The following is a 15,570-nucleotide window of genomic DNA, read 5'->3' as shown; positions in this document are numbered from 1 at the left end:
TATTACGGAAGGAGCATAAAACAAATAGTCTCTGAATTGGTCAGTAACAGCCCACTTGAGTGCCAAAAATTCTAGTTTCCCTGAATGCAGTCTGTAGTTCTTTTCTGTTGGTGTCAATGTTCGTGAACCATGTGCAATGACTCTGAGTTTTCCCTCCTGTCTCTGGTACAAAACAGCTCCAAGTCCCTCTTCTGAAGCATCTATGTGCAGGATAAATGTTTCCTCAAATCTTGGGTAAGCCATCACCGGGGGATTAGTTAGGACATCTACCAAATGATTCAGGGCATTCTGATGGGTTTCAGTCCAAACAATTTTCTGATGTGGAGGGGGTTGTCCTCCCTTTGCAGGGTGATGGTTGGACCTTGAATTTTGTGCTGCATTTGTGGACAAAAGATTATATAAGCATTTTGCATGTTGTAAGAAGTCTTGCACATAGCTTCTATAATACCCCAAAAATCCTAAAAGCTTACGCAGCTCTTTGATGTTGGTGGGGGGTGTTGTTTTTAGTTCCCTCACTGCTGACACTTCCTTGTCATCGATCTTGTACCCCTCAGATGAAATCAATTTCCCAACATTACGCACCTCATTTTTGAACAGGTCACACTTGTCTGGTCTGAGTTTGATTCCCCAGGCTTTCTGGCGTTGCAAGACTGATCTGACATTTTCAACGTGTTCCAAGACTGTTTTACAGTAGACCAAAACATCATCCAAGTATGGAATACAGATTTTGTGTCTCAGACCCTCTAAACTTTCCTCCATACTTCGCTGAAAAGCTGCAGGTGCGTTTGTGAGGCCAAAAGGAATTCTATTCCATTCATACAACCCCCATGGAGTTGTAAAGGCTGTGAATGCGTTTGAGTCTTCGCTCATGCTTCCTTGATGGTAAGCTTTTCCTTGGTCTAACACACTAAACCATTCATTTCCACCTAGCCCGTCAAGAATCTCCTGGATTCTAGGTATGGGGTGCCTGTCTGGAACAGTTTTTTTATTCAGTCCCCTGTAGTCAATGCACAGTCTCAAACTCCCATCTTTTTTCCTCACGCAAACTATTGGAGATGCATATGGTGACCTATACTTGCGAATAAACCCTTTATTTAACAAGTCCTGCATGTGACTTTTTACTTCAACGTATAACGGTCGAGGTACAGCATTATATGTTTTGGCCACTGGAGCATTGTCACTTAAGTTAATCTTCATTTCCAATTTTTTAATTTGCCCTATTTCATCTTTATGTCTAGCGAAAGCATCTGACTCGTCTCTCAGCATTTTCTTTACTATTATTTGCTGTTGACTAGTGAGGTGGTCAACATTGATTGGTAGATCCCACTGTGTGTCCAAAGAATTACTTGGGGGTTTCACAGGAGTGAATCCCAAGGAATCTGCTTGAAAACAATCAGCAGCGATAGGGTTTACTTGGTGTTTCTCTGTGAGCAAAGGAACACAGTCCATGACTCTCTGCATACTTCCAATCACAATTTTGCATGGCACAGTGATATTATGGTGAGTTGTGTTCATGACATGGATTTTCACTTTGCGGGAAGACCTGGAGTTTTCTATCAACTGACAAGACACACTGAGCCCTTCACTCAATGACAGATTTTCTTCTGGCCCAAACAGCATTTTAAGGTCTGCCTCGACTTTTGTGTCCACTGAACAGTTGAGACACTTTGTTTGACCCCCTTGCAATACAACAGGTGTGTGTCCTGTTCTAATTACATATGTTATTTTCTCATTTGGAGTTTCTTGAATTAAGCTTAAGAGAGTTCCTGCTTTCCTTGTGCCTAATTTGAAAGAGTTTATAAGCAGAGTTATTCTTTCACCATGCAAAGCCAGCGGTTTTTCTCTCTCTCTCACGATTTCCTCAATCGCATTGAGCCCAATTATTGGTCGTTGGACAATGTCTTTGCTCACCAGCAATGGAACCAAAACCTCATCTGAGTTTGTGGATTGTTTTTATGGACCACACAAACTCAGGCAAACCTCAGCCCAACCTCGAAAAGGAATTTCAGAACCGTTTGCGGCTCTCAAGTCCAAAAACCCATTTTGATTTAGTAGATCCCTGATGGGACGGATCTTTAAATCAGAAAAGTTTTGGGACATCCATGCTTCACTTATCATTGTGACCTGTGCTCTTGTGTCCCACAGAGCTTGAGTCTTTATGTTCATCTTGCACCAAACAAGACATTTTTTTCCAATTAAATGTGCAACTCTTTGATGTTTCGAAAGAGGCCCATTGGGCGAGGTTGGGAGATTTTTCAGTTTGTTGTTTGGCCGTACTGATATCAAGATAGACAGGAATTTTACTTTTGACTGGTTGGTTAATTTGGTTGAAGGGTTTGGCCGGTGAAATGGACTTGGGATTTAGATTTTGGGACTGTGGCTCTCTGGCTGTGGCACGTCCCTCAGCTACAACCTTTGCCCGTTTCCCAGCATCTTCTTTGTTCCAAATCTGCACCCTTTGGCCCAGTGGGTTTCACTACTGCCCTTAAAACAATGTTGGCAGTCAATATTGTCTCGTTGACAGGCTGCGGGGGCTGCAGTTAACCGCGAAGCCGCGCCCCCTACTGGTTCATCTCCGTGGTGATCAAAAATCTTACAGCGTCACAGCTCTATGGCAAGCACTCTCACCAATCAGTCGTGAGCCTGTTAGGAGACTACATCCTTATCACTTCGGGAGAATCTGTCAATCTAATGTTTGACGTTATTTTTATTGTGGTGTCTGATTGGTCAATTTATAACTTGAATGACTTGCAGTAAAGAAAAAATATGATAAAACAATTCAGATTATCGAGAACATGTAAAAAAATATAGAGTAAGGAAAGTCCTTTTGATAAATTTAATGACTGAGTAATAGCTGTTTATTTCTCTATGGAAGTCTATAGGATTTTGTTTTTTTGGAGCCAGTGAATACTTACTGTTTGGAATGTCAGGGTAACTCAGTCTAGTTCTCTTATACAAAAAGTGGTGTTTACACTGCAGCGAGATGATGCAAAATTAGGCTAAATAAACTGTAAGCGGTAGTCCAAATGGACAAGCCAAATCTGATTTGGAAGCTTGTCATAATTGTTTGGCAGGTGTGTCAAAATGAGGACAGTTAAATTAGATCATGTGACCTCTGTAACTTTTGATCTCCCAGCTGATTGTGCACTTGCTTACATAGACATGCTCAAAAAAAACAGTTTTTTTTTAAGAGAGATGAAGCTATATGAATGCAGTTTTATATCTTTTAATTGATGAGGAGCTGTTATAAGATTGCTTTTTGTTTGGATTCAAATGTCCCTGCTCTATTGGCAATGCAAAGAATGAACAAATATCTGTTGTGCAACTCAACATTATTTATAGAAAATTGCAGGGCAGGAAACGCCGCACAGTGTTTATATTAAACCAGTGGAGAAGAACAATGCACAAACCGGCAACAGAACACTGCTCTTGGCAGCTCACATTTTGGTTTCGTGTTCAATTTTAAGCTGTCATTGGTAAATGTAATATTGATTTTTCTTATTGTGGTTCAAATATGATCCTATAAATCAATTTTTCTCATTTTTGAAATCTTTTTTTAAGCAGTTTTTGCCCCAGAAGAAGATTGTTGATAAACAAACTTAACATTTGACCAAAGTGTTGCTCAAATAACTGTTTTATTTAAAAAAGTTATTTTCTCATAGCTTCAAACAATCACACTGAAAGGCTTTTATTTAGAACAAAAATAATACAAAATGACCTGCTTGTCGTTTGACGAGGTCAAAGGGAAAATGGTGCGGCTTTTCCTGTCATTGATTTGTTCTTACATGCTTGCTGTTGTTAAACAATCTACAAAGCTTTGGCCAAATGAGCACAAGTGTAAAAAGCCTGATGTTAATGCTGCAAAACCGTTTAAGCCATCTTCTTGCTCTCTGTCTTTGGTCAAATCTGATCTTCTTCCCATGCTTGCTCTCCTTTTCCTTTCCTCCCTCTTCCCCCTCCTCTAATCCTCTTTCACCCCTATTCTCCCCCATACTCCTCTTCTTTCATTGCACTCTCAGGAAGGTCGTTTAGTACAATAAATCTTGTGTGTGTGTAGAGGCGCGGGGAGTTTAAACATGTAATGATCCAGACAAGATCTTAGCGCGCTCACACACAGTCACATATAGACACATCATCTAAACGTTCAGACATCCATGCGGTGCCTTTCCCGCACCTCTCCCTCTCTCTGAGGCTACATTCACACCGGCCATTTGACACATGTACAAGAACACGCAAAACGCACACAATTGGCCTATGGTGTTTCACATTGGACTGTTGCTACTGTTCCCAATACTAGTGCATGTCTGCCACCTACACTTGGTGCAAAATGTTGTGCAAATTTGGCAAATTTTGTTCCAGGGTTTTTGTTTCACAGCTTAATTCTGGTATATGAAAGACTTGGGCAAAGTCAAATTGCTTCTGTAGTCCAACGGCTTCTCCCTATCCCTACATTTAACCCTCCAAGTAGAGAGACATGGAAAAAAAGTGTCTCCAAATTCGGACGTCGCTACTGCTTTATGGTGTCATCCATAAATGCCAGTCATCTTCGCTCGGAAAAGGCACATCATGGGTTTTATAACTTCCTATAAACTTTTAAAGGTCATGCAATAACAGAAACTCAATATTTTGAATGTGGAAGCCCAAAACGTTTGTTTACACGTGTTTACACAGACTTTTTATTGGAAATGGTCACTTGAATGCATGTTGTAAAGGATGGTGTAAACATAGCCTAATGGGAGGGAAAATCTGGTGAAGAGTACAGAGCGGGTTGGTGCCTTTCAGATCAAAGCGAGTCAGAAGGGAGAAGCTATACAGGGACAAAAAGGTAGCATGGGTTCATACAAAAAGTCTATCCTTCCAATGCTCACTGATGCAGACATTGAACCACCCGGTTTTCAAGGTTTCACGTTGAGAAGCTGGACAGAGGCTGCTGCACATCTCAAAATGTTCCTTCACGGCAGCAGCTGCTCTTTCTGGCATCCATCTTCCATGATCAAAAACTCTAAAAGTTCATGAACACAAAGGTGAATTAGATGATAAATCAGTGCAGTGTTTTTTCAACCTTTTTTGAGCCAAGGCACATTTTATCCTTGACAAAAATCCTGCAGCACACCAACATCCAAAAATTAAGAAAGGATAAACTCTGTAGTCTGTGTTGATCTACAGTCCCTCCAAAATCTCACATGCATTTTTGTGATAATTGTGGCAGAAAAAGCTGGAAGTTGCAGCTGTTTTTTCTAAAGGTTGTAATAAAAGTTAAGTTAGTTTTCAGTAATAATTTTCAACTAAATTATTTTTTATTTTACCCTGGTAGTTGTATTACCCTTCAGTTTATTAACATGCAATTTTATGTAACCTCACAAAAAACCAAATATATTCTTTCTGAATAGTGGTTAATTTTTTAAATATTTTTTTGGATGTTGGTACAAATGCAACTGTAATTTTTGAACAATTTGATCACAAAATGTTTGATAATATTTAAACAAAAAAACCTAAAAATTATATTTACGTTTTTTGTAGCTACACAAAAAGTGAACATGTTGAAGTTTTATTAGTTTTTCTCTTGTCCTAATCAAAGATGAAGTCTTTGAAAACTTAAACAAAAATGTTTTATTTCTTTTTAGATGATTAAATTGTTTCAATTTAGTTTAATTGTGTCTGTTGGCCACTTCACCTTAATACTGTTTCTTAAATGTTATTATTATTTCTTCTTAAGTTTAATATATAAAATAAATAATCCAGTTATTAGAAAAGTGTTTCAGTCAGAAAGATGACTTGGACCAAACTCTGGGATGTTTGGCTGTTAAAAAACACAAACCTTGAAAGAGAACTAAACTGTTGACCTCTGATTTCATCAAGAAGATTTAAAAACTGTTGGATGTGTGTTTGTTGTGGTTTCAAGACGTTTAACAGGGAAGACTCATTGTAAGGCAGAGATGCTATCACTTTAACCCAATGCATCATGAGAGATTTTGGTACTAAAAACTTAATCTCTGAGCTTCATTTTTTTGTTCACTTGTTCCACGGTCTGACACCGGATTCTGTGGAAAGCTACACCACTAAAGACGAGCTTAAGCTGGTATTTTTGTTGGAACTGAGAGACTTTATGAGCTAAATCGGAACAAGGAAGTGAAGCCTTTAACCACTTCTGATTGGTCAGACTGATGACATATGGTTAAGCCTCCATGAATGATTGGTGGAAACTGTTAAAGGGGCGGGACTTTTACGAAAACAGAGCTGAAGCCGCGGCTAAATCGCTGTATCGTCATTCTTATCAAAGTGTCTTTAATAGAATCACATAAACACAAAGAAAATAGTATTTTATGATCTTTCATATTCCTAACCACTCAGTGTTTTATCAGGGTCTGTTTGGATGAGCACAGCTGATATCTTGGCGATGGTAAATGTTTTTAAATGGGTAATTTCCCACGGCACACCTGACCATATCTCACGACGGCACACCAGTTAAAAAACACAGCTTTAGTGAATGAAGATCTCAAAAATAAATTAAAAAAGGAAAGATTTTTTGTTCTAAGAGTGGAACAGTTTAACTTTGTTTCTTTCCGTAAATATGATTGTCTGATGTTCCCTCAAAGTGGCATTACGTTTTTATGTCTAAATAAATTCAGAAATATATATTCTTTATACTGTATATGCATGACAGCATGCAATTTCCGTCTGTCCCCTGCCTCTTCCCTGGTGGGGGGTGCGGGCCCCCCTTTGCAACGGCGGCCGTGTCCCCGGGGTGCCGGCTTCCTGGGCCCGGCGGTGCTCTCTCCGCGCGGTGGGGGAGTTCACATTACATCTGAGCCGGGGGTGTCTGGTCCCTGGGGGGTGGGTTCTGGTCCTTGCTCCTGAGTGCTGGGCCCCGCCAAATTTCCAACTGTGGCCGAGCCTGGTCGGGCCATATTTATAACACCCCTTGTGGGCCCTCTTTTTTTCCCCGGGGTTCCCCCCTCCTGGGCGGGGGCGGCGGGCCCCCTGCCTCGCTCCTCCCTGGACCAACCGTGGGCCGGGCGGATGGTTGCCTGGAGTGCGGAGCGGGTCTCCCTTGGGGGGTCCTGGCTCGTACCTGGGGTTGGGGCGGGGGGATGCCCGGAACTCCTGGGTGGTGGTGGGGTGCTCGTTTGGGGCTGTGGGCGTCCTTCTCCGGTGGGGCTCTGCGTTGGGTTCTCCCGGCGCGGCGGGGGGGCTGCTCTCCTGGTTGGGCTGGGGCAGCGCTCTCTTTCCCTCCGTGCTTCCCTGGCCTCTGGCTCTGGGGGCCTTGCGGCGGCCCTGCTGGCCCTGGCCTGGGTGGCGGGCTTGGTCGCCCGGGCGGCGGTTGTTCCCTGCCGGTTCCCGTGTGGCGTTGGGGGGATTCCGGCTGCCGCTGCTGCTGCGGTGGGGGTCTTGGGGTGGGGATGGCTGGGCACTCTCCCTCCTTCTTTTCACGTTCCACCATCCATTTTAGAAGAACATAAAACCTCACCTGAGCACTGGTGTTAGCTCACCTTTGCACTAATAGCTTGCATGACTGAATGACTGAAATATTTCACACTAGTTGGTTATCAGGCATAAGTATGCGTGTGAACACTATCTGTTTTGTGTACATGTCGACAGGTGGACATTTTTGCAGCTAGCAGGTGTGTTTATAACATTTGAGTGTGTGTGTGGACAGGCCCCGCCCTTTTTGTACTGCATTTGAACCTTACCATAATGATTAACAACCAGTAAACTTGTTGCTGTATGCTGCTTCATGGTCTTATCCCCCTTCCCCTCCTATTATCACCCCCTACCCCCCCCTCTCTCTAGCGTCCCTCTCTCTTCTTCCCCTCTTTCCTTTTCCGTCCGGTCCAACACCAAAGATTTTCAGACATGATTGAAATTAATAAAGTTTGGCCTCAATTACAAAAGGGGTTTATTCAGACATACCTTTGGTTTGTCAGAAGATTAATAACCCCTCTTGTTAAAGCAAAATATGTCCAACACAAGAGGCCCTCAGCTCTCGTCTGTCTGCCCAGCTGTTGGACAGGACAAGTTAAAAAAAAAAAAAAATAAAAAAATAAAAAAAAAATAAAAAAAAAAAATAAATTAAAAAAGGAAAGATTTTTTGTTCTAAGAGTGGAACAGTTTAACTTTGTTTCTTTCCGTAAATATGATTTTCTGATGTTCCCTCAAAGTGGCATTACGTTTTTATGACTAAATAAATTCAGAAATATATATTCTTTATACTGTATATGCATGACAGCATGCAATTTTTTCATAGGCCAAAAGAGATGAGGTGAGGAGATGCAGGCTTCTTTAAATAACTCTAAGCCTTGTTTCTCAGATTGATTTTTGAGGATATCCGCGATAAAGCCTTAGATACAAGCAACACAGCCTTCCTGGAAAATTAGTGCATTTCTATGATCGGCCTAAGAGCTTCGAGGATTTCTAAGAAGCTGAGCTGTACAGTGGTTCTGTAAGGAGCGCGTCATCTTTTCAGTAAAAGTTTATTTGCATCTTATAATCCTACAACTGATTCTGCCAGTTGTTGCTGTTTGAATCCTCTCCACTGGTGTCACATTGTGCATTGCAAAGGGGTTAGATCTACATCAGGGTACATTCAAAACGGTTAGTCATTTTAGAAGAACTCAGTCAGAAGTTGCTCAGCTCACCTCTGGTGTTGTGGCAGTCAGACATGGCAGGAGGACCTAGATTTAAAAAAATGACAAGAAATCATGAGGACATCAGGTGATTATTATAATGCAGAGGTCACTCTAATCATTATAAATAAAGTGCAGTTGGAAAAAGAGCTTATTTGTGGTGTAGAAAAACCACACTCAAATCCATCAGAGGGTACTAAAAATAAATAATAAATAATAATAGTAATTAGGTCATTAGTAATTGGGCAGTGTGTGTGTTTTGATGCCGCTCCCGACACATAAGTGACCCCCAATCATTTGCGGGGGTTACGCTTCATACCGGAAAAATAAAACTAAAGTTTTGATGTGCGTGCAGACTGTTGGTCAAATGGCGAAATTCAGAGTATAAAGACAAACACAGGACGTTTCTGGAAGAATGGGAAGATTCTTACTTTTTTACTGAATGGAATGGCAAGTCACTTCCTGATGTTACACAAATTGTCTCTTTTATTAACAAGTTGAAGCTTTTCAAAGTGCACATTCAAAACGACGATCTGTCTCACTTTCCTTCTTTGCGGAGCTCACAGCAGAAGGCTGCAATCCAAATGAATAAAGCGCAGAACGTGACACTACTTGCGCAACTGGACGGAAATTTTACTTTGTGGTTTGAGGACCTGCAGCAGAAACGATCGCAGATCACTTTTCTCATCGACCCTTCTAATGCAGAGGCTGACGACTGACTGAGATCCCAGCTGGTCACTGATGAGGCAGCGAGCGAACTGGTGATGATTGAGCTGAAATCTCTTTTGAAAGAAGGCCCTGTTACGTTTTGGAGAATGGAGAAATAACAGTGTGTAAAAGAGCTGCTCTCAAGCTGCTGTCGACGTTCCCCTCAATATGTCTGCGAGTCCCTGTTTATTACCGTGGAACTCGTGAAATCAAGTCATCGGTCAGTTCTGACTGACACTCACGTATAGGAACTACTCAGAGTGGCTACAACTGCATATAAACCTGATCTGCAGAGGATTACTAGAAACAATAGATGCCAGAAATCCCACTGAGATCATCATCTTGACTCTTAAAGTGAAAAAATTCGGCTCTTGGTGTCAAACTTGTTCACCACCCCTGTGCTAGGGGGTAGACAAGCTTCCTACTCTGAGCTCTCAGCAACAGGGAGGGGAAGAGTGAGTGGAGTTGCTCCATGCCAAAAATCCTGCCCACAACTCAGAGATGAACTTCTAATGAACTCCTGCTGCTCTGCAGAAACTATGTTCTAGAAAATGATGCAGGTTTTTTGATTTTGCCTATAAACAACAGTCATAATTAAAAGACCATTGGGAACAGTCAGAGAGGGACTTCAAGGATTTGGTCATACCAACACAGCAATCACAACAGTAAGGATTGTATTTCTCTCACAAAGAAAAGGGCTGCACTGCATGAGATTTAGTTCAACATAAACAAATGTACAAAAAAAAGAAAAGAAAAGTGACCAAAAAAAAAGTGCTACAATGAACATAGCTTCCCTCGTGCTTGATAATATTACAGCAATCTTTAACCTTTATACATGTGTAGGTTGGAGTCGTGGACCTGCAAAACAAAGGAAATTAGAATCTTTAATAGTTTGTTAGCTCTAGGGTTTTAACCATTCAATTCAATTCAAAACCGTTTACATTCTTTTACTGTTTACGCAATGACCATAATTCCGGCAGAATCTGAAGAGCAGAAATGTGCTGCACTGATGTGCAGCGCTTTACAGTAGTGAAGTGTTTATACAACCAACATAAACAAGCTGATTCTGTCATGGAGAAAAGCAGCTTTTCTAAGTACCGTGAGTGTTCTATATAAGCGCAAAGCCGCTATGAAAAGCCACTTTTCTCCGCGTCAGAATCAGCTTATTCAAGTTGGAAGCATGAACGGTCAAAGCTCAACACTATGTCACAGAGCATGTGTTATTTAGGTGTCACTGGGAACATCTTTGGTGTTAAAGGTTTTAAATAGTTAATAAATGGTCCCCAAATTTTCTCAAATAGCTACTGTTTAGCTTTATGGATACGAGCCATTCTTTTCAAAGGAAGGCAGAATAACATCTGTTTCAACCAGTGGGTCGCGTTAGGTCCATTAATGTTTTTCAAATTCTGTGCAGTGCATCATTTATCCGATAATGAGATAAAATGTGCTTTCAGTTTTCCTAAAGCTGTTGACAATGCTTTTTTTTTTTTTAAATGTGTATCCTAAATTAGGGGAATTGAGCCCACAGTGGGAACTAGTTGATAGGCAAACACTTGCATCTGGATCAGGGCATTGTGCATTGTCCAGAGGGCTGTGGCCCTCTCAAGGTCACAGAGACTAAAATCGTATTTGAAAAAGGTGGGTCAAGGCCACAGAGAAAGCTTTAAAAACAAACATCAATAATTTACATTGATTCTGTAATGCACTGGCAGCCAATAGGATAGAGAGGAGAAAATAAGTTGCCATGCTGCAGACTAGCATCAAGATGAAGGCTGGACAGTGAAGACAGGTCCTTTACATCAACAGCAATGGAACTGATGAAAGCAGGAACCACTTTTAAACATCAGTAAAAAAAACTGGCTAAGATCCTCAAAAACTTAGCCAGGTTTTCCTGACGTTTCTGAGGTTCTAAGTTTATGCAGTTACTGCATATCATTTAAAAAGAACGCATTTAGTGAAAACCTCAGATTGAGGCCCATTGAGTTGAAGGTATTACAGAACACATATCATATAAAGAAACTAGAAGGGTAGGGATAAAAACACAAAAGTGTGTTTTTAGCAAACGATTCTCAAAATAAGGGTTCAAGTCTTTCTTATAAGGCTTAAAGCCCTCTTTAGAAAAGTGAATGACACCAACAAAGAAAAAATGTGGTCTCCCTAGAAGATATTACGTAACTTTGGATGCCTCAGGGATTTTGAATAGTTATTACTCATACATTTCGATGACTGACTTTATCAAGGACTGTGAAGAAATGGGGCCTAAGTGAAGACTTCATGCCAGTTACAGTCTGAGCGGCTCTATTGTATGAATGGACACAGATCAATGACTTAGGAGCAGCTGTTGAATACGATCTTAGTCAGAACTTCAGATCTTGTTGGCTAGAAGGTCTCTGATCTGGAGCATATGGGTGCAAAAGGACTAACACAATACAATGGTGACAAAACAGAAAGTTAAGCATCAGTTATATTGCAAAAAAGGAGTTGAAATTGTAAAGTTGCATGCTTTAAATTTACAGAAACCCTCTTAAAGCGTTTTGTTGGGCTTTCGCTCTCAGAAATGATCACATGACTTCAACACAAATCATGTAGTGGAGCAGCTGCCAATGTCCTGGAGCTGGGAGCCACTTTCATATACGCTCATTATGCCAGCTGTGTGCGCTCCCATCTCAGGGGAAGAGCATCTGTGCTGAACTTTACTAAATACCAATGCACGTATGCAATTTCTGCTTCCTCTTCATAAATTATACAAAGCTTTAATTATCAGCGATGTGGTGTAATCCAGCGGTCCCCATCCCCGGGCCGCGGACTGGTACAAGTCCGTTGGTACCAGGCCGCACAGAAAGAATAAATAACTTATATTACTTCTGTTTTATTTATTTTGGAATCTGAAAAATTTTGTATTTTGAAAAATTGCCAGATTCTCTCTTAAATCTTTCTGTGTCACCTTTGACGCAGGCCAAGGGGCTCTTCTCGGTCACGTGATAGCTTACAATAGGTGATAGGTTAAAATGAATCCCAGCAGCTAGCAAAATGAAGAAAAAACAAACGTCTTTGGAAAGTTTATTTGTCAAGGAGAAAATGCCCAGACAGGAGACAGAAGAGGAGCCTTCGACTTCCCAAAATAAAAAGCTACATTTAATAGACAGTACTTCTTTTTTGCACCATGAGTGTGGGAAGGGTAGAGGATGATGACACCTGTGCAGTGCTCGATGTCATGCGTGTCAAAATTAATGCTTAGGGATCGTAACGCTTTTGTTCCTCCTTATTCGTAGCGTTGCTACAAAAATCATCCGCCACATCTTTAAAACTGGTCCGTGATCATTTTGTCTGATATCATACTTGTCTATGCCGTGTAACCCTTGTGCTATCCTAGGCACTTTAACATTGGGAGTTGGGTCATCTAGACCCCACTAGACAGTGCGCTGAACCTTTTTTCTTCAATGATTTGTGATCTTCACTGGTGTCCATGGATTACATGAAATATTTCCACCTTTATCCACCTTTGTCATGGTAGGGAGAACAGGTCAATGTAAGGGCGGGGTCATCTAAGATAGCTCAAGGGTTAAAAGGTTGGGGACCACTGATGCAGTGGACTCTACATTATGCTTTTAACGAGCTGGATGCATGTTTCACTCTACAGGTCAGACTCTAGAAGAGCGTTTTGCATAGACGGAATTTTACAAGTGATTTTGCTTTAGTGTCCTCCAAAAATGAGGAGAAGTCCAAAGATTATTTTGAGTCATCTAATGATAAAACTCCAGAAATGTTGAAAAGCAATGTTTTTACTCAGTTTTTGTTCATTTGCATTGTATTTTTTGTGGTCAGTTGGTAAAATGCTTGCCGAACGTCTGTCTCTTTCTCTCTTGCTGTGAACTTTCTATTACTGGCCTGGTTTCTATTACCTATTCCCACATCTGCTGCTTGATTTTATAATTGCTCCTCAATGTGTTCCCATACAGCCTGGTGTAGATCCTTCTCACCAAACATAAACAAATTTAATTGACTTACATGTGTGTATTCAAGGAAACTCAAACAATACATCACACCCTTCCTTAAAAGACCCACTCCAATGAAAATTATGTTGTTGTTTTTTTAAAATGTTCTTGTGGCATTTTTCTGATGGAGGACGTAAAGAAAATTAAAATTATTTTATTTTATGTCTGTATATTTCTTTATTCAAATTGTGAATCAGGAGCAGACAAAATATGCCCTGGGATAAAGCTTGTAGATAATTTCTACAGTCAGCAGGACCTGATCTGATCCATTCTGATGCATCCACTTCTAGACAAATAGGTCCATGTATGTCTTCATTTTCCTTGTGTGATGTGGCATCTGGTTCGAAACTGTACAGCTGGATAGCTCCAATATTGCTCACCATTTTAGTTGCACAGTATTGTAAGGCCATGTGGGTAGATCAGGGGCCATCAAAGATAAATAAACAAAAAATTAAAAAATGTATATAAAAAAATTGTCATAATAATCATCCTTACCGAGAAGGATGACAATTGACTGAAATGCAGAACGGCCAATCGAACATCCTCTGAGACAAATGTCACTGGACGTGTGTTTAACTACACAAATTAAATCCTTCCTGCCATCGGAAAGCCTCTGCGTGCCAGGTCCCCGAAGACCACTTCGGGCCAGAAAATTGGCAGATCACAAAATACATATTTGTAATTCTGACTTATTTCTACTTTTTCATTCATCTATTTTTCAATTTATATTTGTGTATTAAAAAAAAAGAAAGGCAAAAAAAAAAAAAAAAAAAAAAAGAAAAAAGGCAAGTACCGGAGCAATACATACAAACCAGTATGGCAGGTTGGTGACATGTGAAGGTAGACAAGATCAGCGTCTTTTACCAAATCCTTTGTGTCACTATTGTTATGATGAGCGTGGCTGGACCCAGAAGCAGGACAGAAACAGAAGGTAGCTGTATATGTTATATTTATTGCGTCCCTGTTGTGATGGAGGGTTCAGGCTTTGATGATTTGTGGCTTTGACAGGTGACGGAATAGAACCTTTCTTGGAGTCCTGAAGAGTGACAAACAGTGATCAAAGGTGGAGGCGTAGCTGATGGTGAATCCTGGAGAGGCAGACATAGTGAGGATAAGCTTGCAGCATGAGACACTTGGCATAGAACTAAACGTAGATATAGAGCGTAACATGCGTCTGAACTCTACCGCATGAAGCAGACGGACTGACGTTGGCTGATGGGTGAGGAATCCATATGAAGGCTGCAGGCTGATGAGAAGATGGGGGGCAGGTGTGATGAAGATCCCCTGGTAGGTGTGGGGGAAGACCAGGATCCTAACAGGACGCCCCCTCCCTCAAGGGACGCCACCTGGCAGCCAAAACCGGTCCGGATGTAGGCGACAAAAATCCCGCACCAGAGCAGGATCCACAATGAATGAACGGGGCACCCAACAGCGTTCCTCTGGGCCATAACCCTCCCAGTCCACCAAGAACTGGAGACCACGACCCCTGAAGGCGACGGACAGTGTCGACCAGATGGCCGTCCACCAGCCGGGCGGGAGGAGGGGGCACAGACAGAGGGCACAGTGGACTGGTGACCACAGCCTTGAGGCGGGAGACGTGAAAAACCGGATGAACTTTCATCGATCGTGGCAGGCACAGTTTGACACAGGCAGTGTCCCCATGATAACTGAAGAACCCTCTCTTTTTGGCTTGAGGAAGCAGACAGCCACTGGATGATTCTTACTGCCACAGTAGAAACATTCTCCCTTAGTCCAACGCTCCTGTCTTTCCTTGAGTGATAAATGCCTCCTTCCTAGCTGCATTGGTTCCTCAAGGGTTAATGAATGGGCAGCGAATTCAACAGGGGGGAGATCGGAGGGGGCCGTGACCAGACGTGTCGTGGGTCTCCGAAAGGCCGGTTGGGGCTTGTAGTCATCAATCATCTCTGACAAGTGACAGGATAGAACCTTGCTTGGAGTCCTAAGGAGTGACAAATGGTGATCAAAGGTGGAGGCGTAGCTGGTGGTGAATCCTGGAGAGGCAGACATGGCATAAAACTAAACATAGACATAGAGCGTAACATGGGTCTGAACTCTACCGCATGAAGCAGACAGACTGACATTGGCTGATGGGTGAGGAGTCCATGTGAAGGCTGCAGGCTGATGAGAAGATGGGTGGCAGGTGTGATGAGGATTCCCTGGTAGGTGTGGGGGAAGACCAGGATCCTAAGAACTATGTACTGTTTAAGTGCTGAACTTATAGA

General features: G+C 41.7%; 1 protein-coding gene across 1 annotated transcript in view; it reads left to right on the top strand.

The window, feature by feature from the left end:
• Positions 1-15,570, top strand: part of gal3st3 (galactose-3-O-sulfotransferase 3) — a 47,043-nt gene that overhangs the window by 17,912 nt on the left and 13,561 nt on the right. The gene's annotated exons all lie outside the window — the stretch shown is intronic.

Source organism: Oryzias latipes, chromosome 18 (assembly GCF_002234675.1).
Source record: "Oryzias latipes chromosome 18, ASM223467v1".
Taxonomy (NCBI): Eukaryota; Metazoa; Chordata; class Actinopteri; order Beloniformes; family Adrianichthyidae; genus Oryzias; species Oryzias latipes.
This window is presented reverse-complemented; position numbering and strand designations above follow the sequence as displayed.